A 17737-nucleotide genomic window follows, 5' to 3' on the forward strand; every position below is an offset into this window, starting at 1 on the left:
TTTTTGTGTTTTAAACATATTTTTGTTTTTATATTACGCTGGGATTTTGCAGAGGTGTAGTGGTTAGCACTCTCCCCTCGCAGGCTCAAATCCTTGATGGGATCTCATGTGTGGGTTTTCTCCGAGCACTGGCTGTCCAAAAACATGCTTCATGGGTTAACTGATGTCTCTTAAACAACGCTTAGGTGTGAATTTGTATATATAGTTAGCCCAAAAGTAGCGGGGATAGGCTCCAGCAGCTCTGTGACCCTGACCAGGAACAAGGGGACTGGTACAAGTACTGGTACTTTTGCACTAATTCAAGGATCATTCATCTGGCATCAACACATGGGAGGGAAACGAGATGTAGTGGTCCATCTTTGTGTCAACAAAAGCACAAAAAGTGCTGGAAAATTAAATGTCTCTAACTTAACCTGTTCAGACATTTTTAAAATAACTTTTGAAATAATAGATTTTTTTTATACACATACAACAATTTTTTACATTATCATTTACTTCAACTCAAAACATTTTGCTCAATGTTTCGTGGTCTAATATGATCCCTGACAGCTGCTTGGTGCTGCTTTCTTCTTTTTTTTGTCTGAAGAATAAAAAATCCTGAGTCATCCTAAAGATAAATCTTTATTGCCGGAGAAAGCCATCAATCTTCCATTTTCAGTTCTGAGCCACACGTTCAGATGAGATGGTGACTGTAGCATCACAGTGAATGCGACAGAATACAGGAGAAACTGTTGCTGAAACGACTCTTCAGTGTGCTTGATGATCAGTGGTCAGGTTTACACCAAACAAAAACAGAGCATAAAACGTTGCTAGTTTTATCTGGTCAGCTAAAGAATCCCAAACCAAACTGAAGTCAAACTGAAGGTGGAAAGATTTCATGTAATTCATGGACACCAGTGAAGATCACAAATAGTTGAAGAAAAAAGGTTCAGCGCACTGTCTAGTGGGTCTAGATGACCCAACTCCCAATGGTAAAGTGCCTAGGATAGCACAAGGGTTAAACTGTCAACGGATGCACCATTAATGGTTAATGCAATAGTTAGGGAATTAGCCATGGGGAGCATTAACCATGTGCGGGGATGCGGTGGTTGGTGCTCTGCTTTGAATCCTGGCTGGGTTCTTTCTGTGTGGAATTTGCATTCTCTGCCCGAGTATGCGTGGGTTTTCTCTGGGCGTTCTGGCTTCCTCCCAAGAACAGGCGTCATAGGTGGGTTGGTGACTCTAAATTGTTGCTTCGTTGTGCGTGTGACCCTGTGATGAGCCCTCCAGGGTATACCCCGACCTTCAGCCTGAAGTAACTGGCCCGGCCTCCAGCACTCCCATGGGATCCTGCCCGCCCAAATTAGTGGGATTAGAAGATCGATGGACGGGAAGCGGTTCTGCTGCATCATAGAGATGGGAAAAAAAGCAATCTTTGAAAAGTAAACATGTTTTTAAAAAATCAAACTGAATCTTTATAGTTTTTAGAAAAAAAAAACACTAATTTTAATATAATCACAAATACATTCATTGCCAGAACCATTCTTTTTCTTATTTTGAAAGGATTAGCTCATTCAAACTAAGTCTCTTTGGCTCGGTGAGAATTCATAAACCAACAACTTCTAGTCTTCACTGTAATCCATGTCAGAGGATTTCTGTTGGGTGAAGATCAGGACTCTGAGCAGCCCAGTGAAGTTCTCTCACACTAGAGAGAACTTGTTTTTAGTGATTTTTTTTCTCAGGGCTCTGATGTCCAGACCTAAATGTTTTCAAAATGTTTCAACAAAGTTGGAAATATGCAATTGTCTCAAATCCCTTGGTTTTGAGACAATTTTTTCTTGCCAGGCTCCAAGGGATCAATTGCTGAGTGGAGAAGAATGATTCATCACTCCAGAGAACGTGTCTCTAGAGTCTACAGCTGAAGTTTTATAGCATTTTTCAACCTGTCTTGTGCTTTCATACAAATTCACACACTTGTGGAGGCAGAGCTGCCACGCAAGGAGCTTGCCAGACCACTAGGAGTGATGTGGGGCTTATTGTTTTGCCCAAGGACATTTGGACACATGGGCAGGCAGAGTTGCATCACTGCTTGGATGCTACTGGTCATTCATGGAGTCCAGTATTCTAGTTAATTTCGAAGTCTGATCATATATGCATTATGCTCCTCAGTATCTATAGATGCTATTGTGTCAAAACAAATGGTTTATACTTGTGGCTCAGTTGGTATTTCTCATCAACTCCACTTTGAAGTACAGTAGTCGCACCTTTCACGGTCTCTCTCTTTCCCAGGTTTTTTTGTGCAACTTTGCATGCTTTTTTTTCCCCCACAGCTTATTGTTTTCTGCCTCCTGGATGGCTGTAGACCCTGTTTCCTGTACGGAATGCGTTCAGTTTGTCGAATTTATATAAATCTTCAAGCAGATCTTTGTTCTCCTTCTAATATACTGGACTTATTTTTATACAAAGGTTTAAAGTTTGAGAGTTAAAACAAGTGGACAAATGTTTGAACATAAATATCAGTCTCAGAAAAGGGTATAAAGTGTGTAGTGAGAGGTTTGACAGCCTTAAAACATTTATAAAAATTGTTAAAAGTGAAGATAACTACTCTACTGTAGAGATGTCACTCATCGTGCATCTTTTTTTTGGAATGTAACTTAACCGACAGTTGCTGCTGACAGTTCAGTGAAATGTGTCTAAGCTCTAGTCTAGAGTCTATTCTTTCACAAATCCTTGTAGAAGTAACTTCCATGCTGTGATTTTTATTCAGCTGTTGATGTGAAAGTGACAGAAATCTGATTATTTGAATGAATACTTCTGGTGATGTGGGGTGTGTGCTTTATGATGTGTCTGCTATCTGAACATCTTATCACAGCTGATAAATCTGAACTGATAGTTTCATTAAAATCAATCATAAAAGTATGGTTCAATCTGCAACTGTGAGCTACAACCAATAGCTGGAATCCATAGTACTTGTCACGTGGCAAGGCAGGTGCTTATTCCACCACCAGAGGGCACCACAGGTTCAGTCCAACACACAAATTTTACCTGACAAATGCCTTAATTGTAACAATGGTAAGGCCTAAAAGAATTCCAATCCATGGGAATTCCAAAACCATTTAGTCTCCATACAGCTTATTTACATGCGGAGACATCCCACTTATGCCTCCTGCACCAAGGAAAGGGAAACCCAGGGACAAATAGACATAAAGCAGGAGGACAAAAGACGCAACTCCTTGAAGGGAAGAAAAAAAGCAGTGCCAGCTCCTATACCAGGGGAAAAGCCTGAACTCCAACAGACAGAAGGTGCAAAAATATAATTAAAATGTATAAAACCCACTCACACACAGACACACAATTGCCCCATGGACCGATAGCACCTGTTTATACAAAGTCCTAATTTACTGGGAGCACCCCAGCCATATGCCTGCAAGCCTTAGCCCAGGGATTTAAACACCCAAAGGATATTGGTTAGAGCAGGATGGAGTTGCTCAGCCAAAAGTGTGCAGGAGTGGCTCGTTCCAGCTGAATCTGACCTGTTGCAGATCAGAGGCAGCAGCGATTGTGACGTGAAGACACCGAGCAGCAATGCAGGCAGCGGAGTGCGCCTAATTTAACACAGTTTTAACCAACACATGCAAGGCATATGGCATGCAACAAAGACACAGCAGTGTGGGAAGAGTAACCAAGGTGCCACTTGTCCTGAGCATTAAATACAACCTGCAGCATTGTAGCCAACGTCTTGTGCTAAGTACACACTGGGCATGTGCTGAACATGGGAGTTTTGTAAGGCTTTTAGAATACGGTGTTCACCAAGGTCTGTCGCTATCCGATACTAGTGCATGTACTCCCAGTTATAAGAGGCTCGATGCGAAATGTCAAAGCAGTGCAAATCTTGCAAATCTTGCTCCAGGCTTTTGCTTTCACACTTGGGGTCATAAAATTAAGGCCGGGCACAAACAGCAACTATTACTTTATCCTTCATGATTGATTATCAACCGGTTGGCACTTCTTTCTTGTTCTGAAAAAGACGCTACCCAAACATCACCACCAAATCCGAGTCCCTTGATTGGTCAAAGTTCAACTGGTTTAACTTTCCACGCACGTTCAATTGCTACACGTTTTGTACATAGACCCCGAAAATGGACTTCAAAACTTTTGTAGCAATGCGTGAACGCAAGAGTTTTGGATTTGGAAGTCCAAAACTCACATATGCACACATTTACATAGACTTTTCATTGTAAGCGGTGACTTGAATGTGCGTTGCTGAGCCTGGTGTGAACGTAAATTACGCTCCTAACCATGAGCAGCCAGGAGGATAGATTCAAGATGTTACCAAACTGGATTGAGAGTGTGTTGGTAAGATACATGGAGGAGATCACAAAAGACATCAACCCTCAATATGTACTTCCAATAAGTCCTCCTGCAAAGCAACTGTTGTTTATAGAGTCAGTTCCTCCAAGAAGGCCTTCAAAACAGTGCAATGGACAGTTTTAGGTTCTGAAACATCCCTTTGACAGACTATACGCAGGGCTTACCAACCCTGTTCCTCATGGGCTACCGCCCTGCAACTAACCCTGCTCAGTAGGTGCTGATGAGCTGGACTGAATCAGCACAGTTTCTGACTGAAAACACCTGATCCAGGTGTGCAGCAATTACTGAAGCAGGGTTAACTGCTCAACAAGCGGGCAGTAGCCCACGAGGAACAGGGTTGGTGACTCCTAAACTACAGTATAAACCCCACCCCTTCTTTCTCGAGCTTTCAAAGATTTAAACACCGCAGAAATCCACACGTCTTGACTATTTATATGGTCACAAATACCCCAATCATGGAAAGAACCAGTTGGATCTTCTGCAAACAGGTCTCCTGAAAATCTTGGTCATAATTTCTTCCTCTTTGTTCTGTAGCTTAGACCTGGAATTCTCTGGCTCTCTTAAAAGCATTGGGTTGGTGTGTTTGGATCTCCTCCACCGTCATGGACGGTCTTTCTAATGGCCTTCTTAACTTGCCTCAACAAGAAATCTAAAGGAAGTTTAGGCTGTGGAATGAACGTCAACAAAAACTGTCTTTAGTTTTGTGCGCTGTGGTCACTTGCAACAAACTGGAACTCCAAACCCTCTTGCCTGTGAAAGGCAAAGCAAAGAGATTTCAGAAGAAATTAGAATTAGAATTAAATTAGAAGAAATATGTCTATGAAGACTCTCATTCATCCAGGTTGATTCCATCATAGTAGTAGGTTTAGGGGCTGTCATCTGGAAGATAGAAGACGTTTCACCTCTTATCCAAAAGGCTTTGTCAATTCTGAATTAGCTGGTGAACGAGCTGGTAAAAACCCTAGCCTTTCTAGACTGTGCAGTGATCATTGGAGATGACAGACAGCTCCAGGTGGAAGTGTACAGGACAAACTAGGCATGATCAGGACTTTACAACACAGAGCCCAGGAGGTGCCCACAAGCTCTGTCAGAACGAAGGAAGAGGAGCAACATGTCCGTCAAGCCCTCCGAACCTGTGGATATCCCAACTGGGCTTTCACCAGATCACAACACACAAGAAAAAAAGACAAGAAGGAACAAGAGCCTAAAGGGAACAGTATTTCAATTCCTTATATCTCAGACCTGTCTAAAAAGCTAAAAAGGATTTTCAGACAACATAGCATCCCAATTTATCTCAAACCAGTTAATACTCTCAGACAAAAACTGGTTTATCCAAAGGGCAAGATTCCTAGCTACAAACAGAGTAAGGTTGTGTACTCTATCCACTGCAAAGAGAACTGCAATGAACAGTATTTGGGAGAAACCAAACAACCTCTACAAAAGCGGCTTTACCAACATCGCAGAGCCAACCCAAGTGGACCTGAGTCTCCAGTGCACCTCCACCTAAAGGCCACAAACCACTCATTCGAGGACAGTGAAGTCAGTGAAGTCCAAATTCTAGCCAGAGAGAAAGGATGGTTTGAGCGAGGAGTGAAAGAAGCCATCTTTGTCAAGAAAGATAAACCTTCTCTTAATAAGAATGGTGGTCTCAGGTTTATTCTTCCATCCATCTACAGCAGTGTTCTGAAACCCAAACAAACCGAACCAGTTCCACCTGGGTTGTTAACAGCTGAAAGAAATGACCAGGTTGGGGAGGGAGTCACTGGCACTCCAACCCCCAGCTGAGGACAAAGGACCTTAACGACCCGAAACCATGTAGTCTAAGTTGACGATACCATCCAGTTTCAGGTCTGACTCCTCCCCAATCCGCATATATACCAGCTCTTTTACCAGCTAATACAGAACTGACAAAGCCTTTTGGATGAGAGGTGAAACGTCTTCTAACTTTAAAAACCAAGTCCAGATGACAACCCCTGAGCCTACTACTGTGATAGAATCAAGCTGGATGAATGAGAGTCTTCATAGACATTGCAGTTTTATTGAAAACATTGGTCAGCACAAAAGCATTCTTTTCTGTTCTGGCAGGGCTCAAGGACAGGAAGATCAAATAGAATTGGCTTAGACTACGTTCACATATAGAACTCCCACCACGCGATGGAAAGGCGTGGGCAGAATCTTAAAGAATGGCTGTCGCCACCCGATTTTTTTGAAAAATCATTGCCGTGGTCATGAATGTAGAAGACTGCTGTCAGGCGTCAGTCAGTCAGGAGGAGATGACGCCATTATTAAATCAGGCTGCCACAGGGCAGTGGCAGCGGCAGCTGGCCGGCGATTTTAAATGTTTCCAGACGGCGGCTGTCTATATCAAGTTCCACCAGCTGCGCAGTAGCCCCGGGGTATATATTAAAACTAGGCTGTTCTGCACCACCGGTCATTCGCAACTCAGATTTTTTATACATCATGATCTTGACAATTTACTACTTTTTTGACAACATGCCTCCCAAGAAGCCCAGCAAGGAAAAGAGTGCTTGCACTGATACCGTACAATTTCTGACACTCGAACTGTGGCAGTGGAACGGGGGCAGGGGGGTGGCTGGAGGGGGCCAGTGTAAAATCGGCCAATCATCAAACGATTTTGAGGACCTTGGAGAACCTCCTAGCAATTGATTATCGCGCTGCTGCCTTCCAGCCACCGCACAACTTCCAAATGTGCCCGGGCAGCCACTAACCGATGTGTAAAAATTGTCCGGTAGGCGTAAAATTGGCACTTGTCCTTAAAAGTTTGATTTCCACCACGTGGCATGTAAAAATGCCATTGCGTCTCCTGATTGCAAATGCCGCTGTGAGGGCACTTGCCGGGTTTTCTGAAAAACCTGTATTTGTGACCGTGAAATTGAAAAAGCTGGAAGATCTTCCATGAAAGCAGCAGATGAGATACTGTTGTCCTTCAGTAGCACATAAGTCATCTAAGATCAGTAGAATCCACATTGGTGCAAGAGCCTGCTCAACTTGCCATTGTGAACCACTTCAGTTTTTAAGGCAGCATGACAACTGAAGGACTTCCTGTACAATTTACTAAAACTGACCCTTACAAAACAGTAGTACCTCAAAAAACACAAACAGTTTTAGCAAACAGCGTAGACCCATGCAAGGACTTGGACAGGCTACATGCATGCCCCAAGAGACATAGAACTGTGGGACAAGGAAACTGTGCACCACTTGTGCTGAGCATAAAATAAAGCAGCATAGAAAACAAGGCTTTAAGCTACTGACTTGTCTGGAAGACAGACCCAAAATTCAACCTAACTGGCTTGAAACTTCGCTGGTGTGACAAAATAGAATTTGTCATAATAAATTTGCCAAATGAAAACACATCAATTTTGAAAAAAAACTTGTATTTATCAAAAGAAAAAGTTGTGTTGCGCGTGGAGGAGGTCCTTTTTGAGGCATATTAAAATTGACATTTCACGAAACAGCAATGGAAACCCTGTTTTCTAATTGAATGAGTCGTGACAAACAACTCTGCCCAGGTAGCCACTTCCTTAACCCGCCGGGGCCACAGAGTTGGAAGAGATTGTCCTGGCTACTATTGGGCGAAGGAGGGATACTCCCTGGACAGCTGGCCTACTTGCAAGGCCCATGGGGCTGGAGCGATCACTCCAGCTACCCCAGGGAGGCTGGCTGAACAGCATAGCTGGAGCGATAATGCTCGCTCTGCTGTGCGGCGGAGCTCGTTTCCTTGTTATGTCGGCAGCCGGGTGGCTGGCCGACAGACAAAGAGCCACTGTGGGATGGAAAGGCAGCCAGCTTGGGCCTCCTAAATCTTATGATATTTTTCTTATTTTTATCGAGACAATAATAAAAAGACCCTCTAGTTTGATTCTTGTTTTTATTTTTTCTCTCTCAAACTAATGTGGCCATCTGACTGTGTCACAGAGTCATGGAAGTAGGGAAGCCAAGACCATACAGGGCCCCACCGGAGAAGGACGCCCACAGCCCCCAGATGAGCGCCCCACCACCACCCAGGAGTTCCGGGCATCCCCCCGCCCCAACCCCAGGTACCTCAAACCCCAGGACCCCCCAAGGGAGACCCGCTCCGCACTCCAGGCAGCCACCCACCCGGCCCACGGTTGGTCCAGGGAGGAGCAAGGCAGGGGCCCGCCGCCCCCGCCCAGGAGGGGGGAACCCCGGGGAAAAAAGGGTGGCCCACAAGGGGTGTTATAAATATGCCCCGACCAGGCTCGGCCACTGTTGGAAGTTTGGCGGGGCCCAGCGCTCAGGGGCAAGGACCAGGACCCACCCCCCAGGGACACGAACACCCCCGGCTCAGGTGTAATATGAACCCCCCCCCACCGTGCGGAGAGAGCACCGCCGGGCCCAGGGAGCCGGCACCCAGGGAACACGGCCGCCGTCGCCAAGGGGCCCGCACCCCCCACCAGGGAAGGGGTAGGGGACAGATGGACCCAGGTCCCACCTTCCTTGCAAAATGTGTGTGCGTGTATGTGTGTTTTAGAGGGTGTGTGTGCATGTGTGTGTGTTTATGTTGGAATGTATATATTGAAGGGGGAGGGGTGTGTGTACTAAGGGGGGTGCAGTTAAAATTGGCGAGTAAGGCACTAAGGGGACATCTCCTGATTACTCACAGTGAAGTCCCCTCACCCTCCCCACCAAGGGGCCCTAAATGTCTAAGGTGCGGTTAAAATTGGCGGGTAGGGTGCCAGGAGGACATCTGCTGCTTGCTTGCAGTGATGTCCAAGCACCCCCCCTACCAAGGACCCTACATGTCTAAGGTGCAAATAAAACCGAAAGAGGGGGGGCCCACTCCATACGGCAACCATAGGAGGGGGACCACTGCCAAGTAGCCCCCCCCCAAGGCGCATCGCAGGCTAGACCCCCCACCCCCTCACCCTAATATGAGGTTATATGAGGAAGGGTGTAAGTTGGGGACAGCTGGTAGACTGTCCCCCGGTGGTCAAACAGCTGTCCCCCAGCCCCCCCCCCAGCAAAGGGGCCAGGGCCACCCAGCCCAGGGGCCCCACCCCCGGAGGCGCCGACACCCCAGGCCCGGCACCACCCACCCCACACAGAGAGAGAGGAGCCAGAAAGCGTCGCCCCCCCCGGAGCAAGCCCAGGCCCCCACCCCCAGACGCCGGCCCTAGAGGAGCTCTGGTCAGGCCTTGACGGGACCGAGGAGGCCAACCGGCCGAGGCAACCACTGATTGCCTCAGCGGAGACCCCCGACCCGTTAGCCCCCCCGACCCGTACCAATAATGGCCCCCCCTCCCCCCCCCCAGAACGCCCCCCCACAGGACAGGGCCGACAAGCCCCCCACCCCACCCCACCCCAGACCCCGCAGCCGAAGCGGATGACACCCAGAGCGTTTGTCCTGTCGAGAGGGTTGACCCGTCCCGTCCCAGAGCCAGGGAAGGGCCAATCCCAGCCCCAGGTGCAGATGGGCAGCCCATCCAGGGCCGCTGGGCCCCCCCCGAGCAGGGCCCCCCGCCAACCCCCCCCAGCACAGGCAAAGGGACCACCCCCCCAAGCCAAGCCAGACCACCCCCCCACCCCCCCACCACGCACCCCCACACCCAAGCCCAGAGGACCATGCAGCGCCCCAGCCCGCCCCACCCAGGCACCGGACCCGACCCCCCGACCAACGGAGCCCCCACCGCCCCCGCCAGGCACCGGAGGCCCCGACCCCCACCCCAAACCACGGCTGAAGGGCAAGGAGCAGCGACGACCAAGCCCCCCACCCCCTCAGTCATGGAGTCAACCACAGGAGACCAGAGAGACTGAATTCTTTCAAAGTTACTTGAGCTTTGGGCTGACATTTTTTCCAAGCTGATATGATCAAACAGCAGATTTCTGTGTTGACTTATGTTTATATTTTTCTTGTTTTTCCAATTTATTAAAATAGTTTTTTTGGCAATACAAAGAGTTATGAAAATGATAGATGCTAATCCTTCTTCTATATCGATGGCACTCATGTCACCAAGCACACAAAGTGACGGTGAGGCCATGATTGAAACCTTAAGCCAGACTGAAAAATCGGCACATACCTGCTGCCAGAGAGCCTGGACAGGAGTGCAGAACCACAGTGCGTGCATGTAGCTGTCGCGTAGATTATTATCACAGTGCTCGCAAATGTCTGAATTACTGAGACCCATCTTGAACATCCTCTGTCCAGTGTAGTAAATTCTGTGAAGAGTTTTGAGATGGATTAGCTGCAGATTTGGACTTTTTGTCAGTTTAAAGGTGTTTAGACAGAGTTCTGACCAGAAGCTTTCATCTGTGCTGATGCTCAAATCTGCATCCCATTTTGTTGTTGGAAGGGCAATATTGTTATCTAAATTACATAAAAGTTTGTATATTTTGGAGAGAGTTCTATTCATTGAAAATTTAATCAAAGTGGTAACTACATCTGATAGCTTTAAATCGTCGTCTTTATATTTATACTTTTTAGTAATACTTGATTTAAGTTGCTGATATTCCAAGAAGTTATTTATTCCATGTTTGTCTTGAAGTTCCTGGGGAGTTATGAATCTTCTATCAATAATTACGTGCTCTAGTTGTTTTATGCCCCCTGCTTGCCAAGCTGGGAAGTGAATCATTTTTTTGTTAATAAGGATGTCCGGGTTGTTCCAGATGGGTGTCATTTTGCACGGTTGAATTGATGATTTTGATATTTTGAGAAATTCCCACCAGGCTGTTAAAGTGGCATTTATATTAATGCTTTTGAAACAATCCTGTTTTTTAACTGTTTGGCTAATAAATGGTAGCTGTGACAGGTTGATCATTCCACATAACGCCTGTTCCAAGTCTAACCATGAGTTGGTTTCTGGATTATTTTTTAACCATTTTAAGATGTATTGTAATCTATTTGCAAGAAAGTATTTGTGGAAGTTAGGTAATTCTAATCCTCCACAGCTTTTTGCAGATTTTAAAGTTTTTAGACTAATTCTTGCAGGCTTGTTGTTCCATAGAAAGCTTGATATGGATGAGTCTAATGTTTTGAACCATTTTAATGGCGGTTGTGTGGGAATCATTGAGAAGAGATAATTAACCTTGGGTAAGATTTTCATTTTAACCGTGGCTACCTTGCCCATAAGGGACAGAGGCAGGTTGGTCCAGCGTGTTAGACTGTCCTGTATGCTTTTCAGTAATGGGGTGTGGTTTAGCTGCACCAGTTCTGATAGTTTGGGGGGAAAGTAGATACCCAGATATTTGATATTTCCTGTTTTAACTGGAATTGTGAGTCTTTGTTCCATATTCCTGTTGAGTGGTAATAAAACAGACTTATTCCAATTAATGGAATAGTCTGATATGGAGGAGAATTCATTTATGATCATTGCTGTTTCATTTACAGAATGTAAATTCCTTAAAAACAGTAATATGTCATCCGCATAAAGACTAATTTTATGATGGCTGTGTTTGGTTTTTATTCCTATAATGCTCTCATTCTGTCTTATTGCTGCAGCTAAAGGCTCAATGAATATAGCAAAAAGAGAAGGAGAGAGTGGGCAGCCCTGTCTGGTTCCTCTTCCAAGAAAAAACCTGTTTGAAGTCTGTTTATTAGTTCTAACTGATGCATTGGGGTTGTGATATAATATTTTGATCCAATTGATGAATGCTTCTTCAAAACCAAACTTATGGAGGGCGGCAATAAGGAACTTCCAATTTACTCTGTCAAAGGCTTTTTCAGCATCCAGCGATAGTACCGTCATTTCCTGGTTTTCAATGGTGGCAAAGTCTATTATATTAACTAGTCTACGGACATTATCATCCGAGTGTCTGCCTTTGATGAATCCATTTTGGTCTAAGTGAATTATGTGAGGAGTGATTTTTTCTATTCTCTGTGCTAGTGCTTTGCAGATAATTTTTACATCTGCATTGATTAGAGAAATAGGGCGATAGCTTGAAGGACTAGTGGGATCTTTGTCTGGTTTTAGAAGAAGAATTATGTTGGCTGAGTTCATGTTAGGTGGCATTGATTGGCTCTCATTAATAGATGTGACCGTTTTATAAAATGTTGGTGCCAGTTGTTCCCAGAATTCTTTATAAAACTCAGCAGGAAAGCCGTCAGGCCCTGGTGCTTTACCATTAGGCATAAGTAACAGAGCTTCATGAAGTTCAGACAACGAGAGCGGAGAATCTAAGTTTGTGATTTGATCCTCATTTAGCCTGGGTAGGTTTACATTATTAAGAAATGAGTCAATACTTTGCTCTGACGGATTGATCTGCGGTGTGTACAAGTTTTTATAAAAGTTTTCAAATGCGTTATTAATCTTGACCGGGTCATGAGTGACATTTCCTGTTTGGTCAACTTCCCCTTTCCAACAATTGAGCAAGCAGATCAGAGCTGAAGGAATGTTGTGTTGGACAGATTTTACTATTACAAAAGGGGTTTGTGAATCTTCTGACACACAGGGTGTTTATTTGTATAAACCCCTTTTGTTTTTGAGGCTAAGCTTTGTTTATTATAATTCTGTTTGTATGCATTTCTTGTGCGATTGCACGGGGAAAAAAAATAAAGGTGGAGAGTGGGATGTTAGAGATGGGGCATAAGGGGTTAAGATGAGGGAGATAGGAGGGGGCGGTTGATAATACAGAGTCATAACGTAAGAGTGTCATAAGTAAATTGCATGACTCAATTCTCACATACACACACTTGGAGACATGATTTCCAATGCTTTTACAAGTTTTTTTTTTCAAAATAAATAAATCCTCCATGTCTGTCTGGATCACCTTTTATGTGGACTAATTCTAGTTGGGTATTATTGTAAATATGCTAACGTGGCTGACGACTAGCATGTAGCGTGTCACAAACAAGTTTTAGAATAACTGAACGCAGTTAATAAAGTCTGACTGCCAAACTATGTCTCGCTTAATGCACCTTACAGTTTATTGCACCTTATATTTGACAAAAGTTCCTAAATAGACCATTCATTGACGTCGCATTTTATGATCGAGTATACCCGTTGTCCGCAAAATATGGTACTTAAAAATGTAGGCATTGACTGTAACAAAATGCAGAATTCATTACACATTTAAATTTTTAAGAAAACTCTACTCTCAAAGTTTTTTCACATATAAATCATTAAAAAAAAAAAATTTAAATAATGCATTTTTTACAGTATAGCTTTCCTAACGTAGCTTTGCTGTTGCGTTTTGAGCAACAAAATACGTATGAACCTGCTTTTTCTGAGCTACAAAAACATTGATTTACATTTAAAAATTTTGCAAATTGTTTTTCCTTAAGAAACTAAGAAAATTCAGTTAATAACTAAAGCTATGTCAGTCACATTTTAAGTTAAAACCTATGAACTGTCATGGTGCCTCTGGCCCTCTCTCCTCCCCCTCCCCTCTCTGCTCTGCTCCTGACTCGTCCCAGCTGTGACCACTCAACTCATCAACATCCAGACCTACTTTAGGAGATCCAGTTCCAGCATTCATCGCCAGTTCGTCGCCCCTGATGGTGCATAGTCTGGTCACTAAGCTAACTTCTTTTCTCATGTGTTTTTGCTCCTTGCTAATTCTTGTTTACGCCTTGCCTACAGGACTACAAATCCACAAGTGGTCACCTGAGTCTCATTACTCCCAGAGCAGCAGTTTCCTCACGGAATTTCCTGGAAACACCAAGCCAAATCTAGACTTCCAGCCACGCCACGAGCCACGAATAAGCCTCGAGTCCCGCCACAACTTCATGCCACTTCAAGACCTCCTGCCTCACCAGGACTTCAAACCACGCCAGAAAATAAACTCTTACTTACCTCACTATTCACCTGTTTTCCTTCCGGGATCCACCGCCCTGGTCTGCCCCGCCTAGCAAGCCATGACGTGAACAACATAATTCTGCTTAAGATGAGTTGAATACATTTTTGCACTACTAATGTATTTGTGTCTATCTAAAATGTTTTATAATCTAAAACAAGACTGAACAAAATGAATATTTGCTTAATTTAGCATCAAGCTGTATCTCCCTTCAGATAGGGAACATCTTGGCCGCTGACTGTATATGAGAACTGGACTAAGTGATTGGGACATCACTCATAAAAAATACCTTACGTCTGGCTCCAACCAATTGAAGCCAATATGGTCGCCATTTTTTCATGATCCAGATGCCACCATGTTGTGGTCACCGAAGTGCAAACACAAATAAAAATGTAGCAATATGTTTTAAATAGTGGAGCTAATTCTTTTGCATAAAATTCCCGATATGTATGATAGATGATCCTGAACCCAATGCCAGCTAAACAAAATGCCCTAACATGAGGAAAAACAACACACACACACACACACAAAAAAAACTTTGTCCTTTTTTTCTACCCTCCCCCACCAATAATAGAAATGGTATATGCCAGTGAGTTTCCATGACCACAGCGCCTGAGCATTGGGGTGTGACCTCGTTTCAAAGGAAAATCCAAGTCTCCACCTTCTGTTCCAAATTTAACGCAAACCAGACGTACCAAATGTTGCAGTTCCACCAGAATCAACTGGAGACAGGTCTGTTTAGTTTGCTTTCAACAGCATTTTTCTTTTTTTTTTAAAAACATGTTTTTTTTTATTATTCATTTCAACCATGGAGGGAATGTTTTTTTAGAGTTGTGGTTTTTTTGTTTTTTTGCAGGTGGGTGGATGCATTGGTGGATCCAACAGAGCTTCTCGTTTGATTTTGTCCCATTTTGAAAGTCGTTTCTATGAATGAATGTTTGTTGAATTGGGTGGAGGTGCGTTTAACTCTGTTGTCCAAAATAAATAATTCAAACTTAAATTCTTAAATCATCTTGTTTACATTTGTAATTTTTTTTACTGGATGTCAACAAAATCTTTGCTGAGATAATGTACACGTTCATGTTCTTGTCCAAATGAATTTTAATTGACTCTTTGTATTGTCCACATAGAAAATGTAGCCAGATGGCTCTGTTGTCTGTGTGTCGGATGGCGTGTGGGAAACCAGGCTTAGTTTCCCAGGGGGCACGATGAGCTTCATCCAGTGTCGATCCTTGGACAAGCCCCTTCACACTATTGCCAAACTACGTAGCAACAAGAGGGCTCAAGTCTGCATCTCCTTGTGCCAGTCCCTAGCTCAGATATTGTATCAGGAAGGTCATCCAGTGCAAAAATCTCTGCTAAACCACCTGTGCGACTTTGTGGAAGCTGATTTGCAATTTCCACATGAAAAATGTCATATTTCAGTTGGGCTACTCTGGACACTGCAATTCTGCAGCTTCTCCCACCTGTTTGGTGTGTGCATGGCTCTGATTGGCCACAACGAAACATGACTTTGCCCTGAGCCAGTCGTAATTACTTACCCTGTTACCACTTCCGACAGAAAGAGACTTGGATGCACAGCCCTTCATTGATTGAGAGGGTCTGGTGCTCAGAGCTAAGGATTTTTGAGTAATACTCAGAAATGGAGCAAAAATACCGCTTTGGGTTTGTTTTTGTGAGAAATTAATATAATACACTAATAATATAAAAAATTTAATTTTGCATGACATAGCCCCTTTAAAACCCTTTGATTCCTGAATTGATTTCACTTTTCAAATTAAGGTTATTTTGGGGGTGACGTGGTTTTATGCATATTTACATCGATAGGCGCCAGTGATTTTAGGACAATTTAGGATGAACAAACAGCTTGAGATTTTAGACAAAATCCAAAGCATAGGGAAAAAAACACATGTGGATAGCACATGAAAAATTCTCACAGGAAGGCCAAGTTTCATTGTCTGAGGCAAAAGTGTCAACAACCACGCACCATGCTCCGAAAAAGGAATCAAAACTACACCACACTTAAGCCCTTGTGTTTTGTGGTTTTAACTCCACAGGCAATTTATTGGTTCCCTAGAGAAAGGAAATGCTTTACCTCCTGTATTATGCATCAATAAAATGCTTACGTTTATAGTGAAGCTATTTATCACGCTAATTACATTGCACTAAAACCCACAGAAAAGAACCAGCACACTTTAGAGGAGCTAAATTGAGGTAGGGGCACAGAAAAAAAGAGATTTTGCCAGTAATATGTTGTTCTTTTCTGAAAATTGACTTTTTACATTTTTTCATTAATTTTTTTAAAGTTTGTAATTCAGTAAGAGCTTTTGTTATTGAAATGTACACAATCAGTGATAGGTGTTTTTTAATAGAATGCTCATCATGTAGAGTGAAACTTAAAATGTTATTAAAAGTTAACTAATGTAATGATGAAAAATGTGAGAAAAGCAAAGAGGCAAAAACTGCCTCACTCCCTCCTCCTCTTTTGGAATGGTACAACCCAGAATTCTCCCATAAGTTCCTAGAATGTGGGTGTGGCTTGGTGGCAGCATTTGTTAGGGCTGTGATGCAATGCGACTGTGAGTGACTCACCCATGCCCGATATTTATTTATTCCTAACACAAACATATATGAAAAGAAAAAAATATGATCGGTTGAATACCAAATAAGGTCAACTACTCTACGTGGTTGACAGAATACAAGAAAACCAGATTTGTCTTTTTTGTCTTTTGTCCGCCCTGTGGGATTAAAAGTAAATCAATCTTGCAATCACCTAATGTTTTTTTCTTTTTTCAAACACCTTAAGTGAAGATGTGAAGCCAAATACCTAAGATGTAAAAGGCTTAGAACTACCTCTTCCACTACTACTTTATTATAGATTATAATACATCTTAAAATGGTTGAAAAACAATCCAGAAACCAACTCATGGATGGACTTGAACAGGCGTTATGTGGAAGAATCAATCTGTCAGATCTACCATTTATTAGCCAAACAATAAAAAAAAAACAGGACTGCTTCCAAAGTAGTAATATAAACAGCACTATAACAGCCTGGTGGGAATTTCTGTGTCAAAGTGTCAAACTCTTCACTTCAACCGAACAAAATGACACCCCTCTGGAACAACTCTTACAAACAAAAAAAATATTACAGTTCCCAGCTTGGCAAGCAGGGGGCGTAACACTATAGAAGACTTAATTATTGGTAGAAAAATTCACAACACCCTAGGAACATCAAGAAAAACATGTCCCCTACCCCATCCCTGGTAGTGGGTACTGGGCGCTTGGCAACGGCGGCCGTGTTCTCTGGGTGCTGGCTTTCTGGGCCCGGCAACCCTCTCTCCACACAGGGAGAGGGATCCCTGATTTCTCTGGCAAGGCCAAGAGCCGGAGATCACATCACATCTCAGCCGGGGGGGGGGGGGGGGGGGGGGGTCCGGGTCCCTACGGTGTGGGTTCTGGTCCTTGCCCCTGAGCGCTGGGCCCCGCTAAATTTCCAACTGTGGGCGAGACTGGTCGGGCCATGTTTACAACACCTCTTGTGGACCCCCTCTTTCCCTGGGTGTCCTCCTCCTGGTCGGGGACAGCTGGCCCCTGCCTTGCTCATTCCTGGACCAAC

At 43.9% G+C, this 17737-nt stretch overlaps 1 long non-coding RNA gene across 1 annotated transcript; it reads left to right on the forward strand.

Annotated features, from left to right (window-relative positions):
* The first annotated feature begins 12787 nt into the window (after window positions 1-12787).
* On the forward strand, window positions 12788-17503 carry LOC110014945. The gene is made up of 3 exons (XR_002289973.2): window positions 12788-13825; window positions 13908-14853; window positions 14978-17503. It is a non-coding gene; the product is annotated as an uncharacterized LOC110014945 (long non-coding RNA).
* The last annotated feature ends 234 nt before the right edge of the window (window positions 17504-17737 follow it).

Source organism: Oryzias latipes, chromosome 1, assembly GCF_002234675.1.
Source record: "Oryzias latipes chromosome 1, ASM223467v1".
Classification (NCBI taxonomy): Eukaryota; Metazoa; Chordata; class Actinopteri; order Beloniformes; family Adrianichthyidae; genus Oryzias; species Oryzias latipes.